The sequence below is a fragment of the Octodon degus genome, unplaced genomic scaffold, assembly GCF_000260255.1.
Source record: "Octodon degus isolate 3935 unplaced genomic scaffold, OctDeg1.0 scaffold00438, whole genome shotgun sequence".
In the NCBI taxonomy this organism is placed as follows: domain Eukaryota; kingdom Metazoa; phylum Chordata; class Mammalia; order Rodentia; family Octodontidae; genus Octodon; species Octodon degus.
Window position 1 is genome coordinate 68,491 of NW_004525014.1, and position 6,540 is coordinate 75,030.

General features: G+C 37.4%; 1 pseudogene; it reads left to right on the top strand.

Annotated features, from left to right (window-relative positions):
- Window positions 1-2,510: 2,510 nt before the first annotated feature.
- On the top strand, window positions 2,511-3,458 carry LOC101570821 (annotated as a pseudogene).
- Window positions 3,459-6,540: the final 3,082 nt, after the last annotated feature.

The window sequence follows — 6,540 nt, forward strand, 5'->3', positions numbered from 1 at the left end:
ACAAATTTTGAAGGGGATGTTCTTCAAAGAAGATTATTTTTCAACATTTGTCTCACAGTAAGTACATTCTTAAGATTGGGGTCTATCTCATTAGATCAATATTATGGAGTTTTATCACACAAATATATATGCATACACGTATTATTTAGGCCTTAACATCAATAACATTAAGACTTGTACACCAATATTAGACATTGGGTGAAACCAAAGTACACAAGCAACATAAATTTCAGAAAATTTATTTTATGCAAATAATGATTTTCAATAGGCATTAGAAAAATCCTTCTAGTGCCCAATGCTTAAAGATAAATTTCACTCTGTTTCCAGATCTTCAGCTGTGGGCACTCTCATCTTGCTGAGCTTCAGCAAAGCCCCAAGACTAAAATTATTCTACAAATGTAAAATACATTGAGAATGAAAGCAAGAGATAAAACATAAAAATTATAAGGTACTTTCTCAATTTTGCCAAATCTATAAAAGAGGCACAGTAACTCATAAGTATGTTTTCTGAGCTCAAAGCATCTTCATAGAATAGCAGTATGAACAGTCAATTTCTCGGATTTCACATTAGTAAATTTCTGTGCCCTTTTGCTGCACAAAATATGTGGGACCCACTTCCTGTGGTACAATATTTACATGTGAATTTTCTGTACAAAATATGTATAAAACAGTCCATAGGATATGATACTTCATATGAATTAAACTTGTTAATGAATGAAAGTGCTTACAGTAATATCAGGTTTATAGTAATCATAAGATACAACCTTTGAATATATAAGAACCAAATGTTAATTTATATGTATGCAAACATTTAAATGTTTTACTCATATTCTTTATAATTTTATCAATGCTTGGAAATACTAAACTAATTATAAAAAATGCCACTTCAGTAATTTTGCTAAGAAACAAATAGCAACGAGACAATTTCAAATCTGATTAGTATGACAGTTTCAATAATTAATACACTGCATATTGTCTTAGTGGTTATTCATTGTACAAGATACAGACATGATAACCTGTTTAAAAACACTATTGGAACAAATCTTTCTAGTCATTGAATTAAGAGAATATAGGTGTATATCTATCCTATTTTGATTATAAGATGGAAAATGGTCATTCATTTCTATTCCTTTTATGGTTTAGCTTTGTCAGAGAAGGGCAATCCATTGTCATTTAAATACACTATACATGCCAGAGTTCAGCAAAATATTCCAAAACAGTCCAGTAGTCCATCATAATAGTGGGTTTTCCATAAGACTGGTGATGTCATAAGTTGTGGACTTGAGCCTTTTACAGCTCAGCATATCGATATGGCTTTACTTTTCATGCTTCGTTTTCACACTTTTCTGTTGTATGGTTAAGACCAAGATAAAGCAGGACCTGTGTAACAAGAAGTGTAACTTTTGTATCTGATAAGGTCAGTCAAATCCCCTCAAGATTCAGCCTGAAACCCTGTACTGCAATTTGTACATCCTTTGTCAATGTCAGCCGCGAGGATGAGTCACGGCCATTGCTTGACCAATTTGCTCTCTTTGGAAGCCTCAAAGAATGTTTTGTCCGCATATGACTTTCCTTAGGCACACTCTACATCATCAATCACTTTCCTCTGTGGCCCCATAGTCTCCATGATGAGAAAATTTGGGACAAAACTGAGTTACATGATGTTATAGTACAGGCTTTCCTATGTCCTCAGCCTTCACTGACCTTTAAAGGCTAGGAACCAAAGATTGGCTTTCCTTACAGCCCTCCTTTCCTCTAATTTTTGGTCTACAAACTTAGGTTGTTAACCCTCATGAAGAGAAGCTTATTGGCATTACCCTACAACCTAGGCGGTTGATACTACACTAATCTCACTATTTGTCTGAACATCAAACATCTTAGGCATGACACGAAACAGGTATTTTTTATCAAGTATTGATATGATAAAAATTAAGTCCCTACAGAATATGAAGAAAACAAATTTTTAAATAAAAATATATTTAAAAAATAGGAATATCCAACTACATATTATTACACAGAAGTTGAGAAATCTAATCATATACAGCATTGTAGAAGGACAGTCCCGCAACATGGCTTTTCCTATTTCCTGCCGTTATTCACCACTCCTTTCCTTTTTAAACAAACATCTACCCGAGAGACAGCACGGCAGCAACTTGGGTGTCATGAAAAGCAGCACATATTAAGAAGACCAGAATGACAGGCACTCGAAGTATGACCCTACCATTACACATTGCTTTCTTCAGTGCAGTTGCTTAGTTCACAGGTATCAGCACATGTAGACAGGGTGAGAATCCTACCAATTAACCACTATTTTTGAAAACCTGCTGAAGATTCTCAAGATCATTGCCTTACCCACCTAGTACCCATATATGTTTCACTTTGCCCCTGTTATGTTTCCTAGATTTGTTCTTGAGGATGAGACAATAAAGAGAGAGCAAGGAACAAAATTATTTTGCAGTCAGTGAAGCTAAGTATCAACTTTGATTTCTCACCATTTGAAACACTGCGCCATGGGTACCTGCAACTCCACTGATGTGCCAGATTTCATCCTCCTTGGGCTGGCGGATTCTGCAGAGACACAGCTAGGCCTCTTCCTGCTCTTCTTCCTCATCTACCTGATCACAGTGCTGGGAAATGCAGGGATGATCCTGATCATTCGCCTGGACCCCCACCTACACACGCCCATGTACTTTTTCCTCACTCACCTGTCCTTTCTTGACCTCAGCTACTCCAGTGTCATCACCCCAAAAACCTTACAGAACTTGATGACTTCTGACAAGACCATCTCATTTGCGGGCTGATTCACCCAGATGTACTTTTTTGTTATCTTTGTAGCTGCTGAATGCTTTCTCCTCTCCTCCATGGCCTATGACCGCTATGTAGCTATCTGCAGCCCTCTGCACTATACAGTCATTATGTCACCAGGACTGCGCTACACCCTGCTCTTTGGGTCCTACATTATAGGCTTTGTGGATTCCACTGTTAATATGGTTTTCATACAAAAGTTACATTTCTGCAACTCTAATGTCATCCATCACTTTTTCTGTGACATATCCCCAATTTTAGCCCTGTCTTGTAATGATCCCTCTGATGTTGAGCTCATTGTATTCATTTGTGCTGGATGTGATTTAGTGCTGTCCCTCATTACCATCTCTGGATCCTATGTGTCCATCCTCTCCACTATCCTGAAAATTAGCTCCACTGCAGGAAAGCAAAAAGCCTTCTCCACCTGTGCCTCCCACCTCTTGGGTGTCTCCATCTTTTACTGCACTACGATCTTTACTTATCTCAAACCAAAGCAGTCCTACTCCCTGGGCAAGGATCAGGTGGCTTCTGTGTTTTACACCACTGTGATCCCCATGCTGAACCCCCTCATCTACAGCCTCAGGAACAGAGAGGTGAAGAGCGCTGTCTTGAGAGTCCTTAAAAGGAGAGGGGGCTCTAGCCAATTAAAATAACAGGGTTTCTAGGCGTTTACATTTGTCTACCTGTCTTCATTTTTTACTATTGTCTGACAAATTCTTTCTTCTTCTGAAAACAGTTCAAATTTATTTCCCCTCTGCCCTTATCTTTTACCTAAGCATGGGTATTTTCAGAATAAGGTTTTTCAGATTCATGTCATAATTATCTGTCAGTGTTCAAGGTTGAATCGTTATCAAACAACCCTATGATCTGAAGGTAACTTGTTGAAAAGGAGGAAAGTTTCCCAATTTTAAATGTATACTGTAAAACTTTTGTTCATGGTCCAATTATAGAGAGCTAATATAAAAAAGCGCTACATTTTCCATAAGTCATTCTGTATATAGTACGTATCAGATGCAAGGCTTAGAGTGCCAGTTTTCAAATCAAGATTTCAACATTTAGAGTTTAGATCTGGTACAGTTCAATCCAAATTAATTATTTGAAATTCACTGAATCAGTTTCCCACCTCCACAGGATATTTAATATTTTCATTTTCTTCTAAGCAGATTATGGATGGCGAACTTTTCAGGCACTAACAATAACTGCTAAGCATTATCACTGGAGAACTTGCATTCCTACACTTTCCCATACCTAATACTTATTTATCAATAGCTTTCATTCAAATTTTACACATTTTTATACAAACAAACAGTAAAAGAAAAATAAAATAAAGCAGTAGCACCAGAATTTTGTATTCTCAATAAAGTAATGAAGTAGAATTAGATGATATATATCCTAATAATTAAGATAATATAGAAAATGTTAATCATTAAAGAAAACAGAATCTCTGTATCCACTATTTACAGTTTTGTGCTTGTTTTATAAATCACTGGTTATGACAATAGATACAAGTGCTGGGGGTATAGCTCAGTTGACTACGCATTTGCTTATGTAAGTGCAAGGACCAGGGACTGATTCCTCCCACCGCATGGCATGCCGGCCCCTGTCCTGGGCATGCTGAGCCAGCAATGGAGTCCAGGGATGATGGTGCATGCCTGTAATCCCAGTACTAGAGATCCACAAATCAGGAAGAGCACTGTAAGTCTGAGGTGCTTAGTGAGCTCCTGCACAAAACACACACACACAAAAAAGAAAATAGGCATATGTACTTAACATATTCTTTCTTTATAATCTTTGCTGTTTTTTTTCCTTACTTGAAGTTTTATTGTCTAATAATCTGTCTCTAATTAAGTCTTATAAGATTCATACAGAAATGGCTGCAGAGATAGCTCAGTGGTCTAAGAGCCTGCCTGGCCCATCCATGGACCCAAGTTCAATCCTTGGCATGTACGTGCCACCTTCAAAACCAGGAGTGCTGTCATACACCTGTAATCTCAGCACTGGAAAGGCTGAAACTGGAGGAGGATCACTATGTGTCTGAATTGCATAATGAGACTGTGTATCAAATCAATAAGTAAATTACAAAAAAGGGGATTAAAAAGGATTGATACAGAAAAAAACAGACTCTCTCTTATACTCACTTATGTAGTTCTTCCAAACAGTAATTTGTGTATTTACCAATATAAGATTCAGGGAGTATTCAGTGCTATAAGGAGTTGTGGTGGGTTAGCAACTGAGGGCCAGCTCCTGCTGCCCAACTGCGCTGACAGAGTGACGCTGGGCCTAGAGGACCCACGTGAGGACTGCTGGCAGCACCTGATCCCAGAACGGGAGCGGGAGAAGAAAAGGAGCTCTGGGGGCCGCGGTTCTCCTGACGAGCTTGCTCGGCTGGCTTTCCTGATGAGTTCCACGGTTCTCATCTTAGAAGGAGCCCCAGGCCTTGTCGCTGGGAATGGCTGTGGCCGACGTGGTCGCAGCCCTGGGCCTCGCGCTGAGCGTTGCTTTCCGGCTCCAGCGCAGACCACGCAGCCTGCCGGCGCAGATCCTTCACCCCACGGGCACAGACTTTCCAGCTGCCACCACTGACCCGACCTTTAAGCATGCTAAAAGTTATGTTCTTTCCACAATTTAAGGGCTTTTTATGAATGTACTCTTTGATAGTTTAGATACCCAAACTAAAGAGCAACTCTGATTTAGGATCGGAGTTACATAAGTATTTTAATAATTTAAGGCTGTCAATGAATTGTCAAAATCTTAAAAACATAGTACATTACTCAAATTTTAATATCAATGATAAAACATACCTTTTCACATATCAATAGTATATCAATCATTACTTTCCTTTTATATGTATCTATTCCAAATACTGAAGTTGCAATTTATTTATTTATTTTTAAAAATATTTTATTTTTTGCTACAGGGTTTTGTGCAGCAACTGAATAGTGGATAAAAAAGGTATGATATTTCAACACAGTAGAGAATTATTCAGCTATAAAACAGGATAAGTTTAGGTCTTTTGTTGTTAAATGGATGTAACTAGAAAACACATTCTTAAATGAAATAAATCAGACACCCATGTGCAGAAATTGTATTTTCTCCTTAAAGTGAGAACCTGAAAGACAAAATAGAATCTGAAAGATACAATAGACACTGGGAAAAACTAATGAACTCCTTCATAAGGAAAGAGTTCCTTAGTTGAGCAGAATAGGAGAAGGATTGGAGAAAACAGATTTATCTAGGATGTAAGCAGATGGTATAGACAACTGTACTTGCATTTCTGCTGATTTATGAAAAGGACTACATAATGCTTAATTTGTGTTGTCTCCTTTTTCAATTATTTGTACTTCTCCATCTTTTTAACTTCTTGTACACTTCTTTCTTTTTCCAGATTTACATTCATACAACTGGTAATATGAATGATTGGTTGAAAGACAACACTATTCATTGCAACAAATACTGTGAAATTCATATTATTTTCTTTTTTGGTTGTAATATTTTTAAATAATTCTATTGAGAAACAAATAGCAATGAGACAGTTTCACAACCGATTACTAGGGGGTTTTCAATAATAAATACATTGCATATTGTTGTCTTAGTGGTTTTCTTTGTGCAAGATGCACACATGATATCCTGTCAGAAACACTATCAGAACAAACTTCTCTATTCACTGAATTAAGAGAATGGAGCTTTATATTTATCCTAACTATTTTGAGTATGAAAATGATCATTCATTTCTAT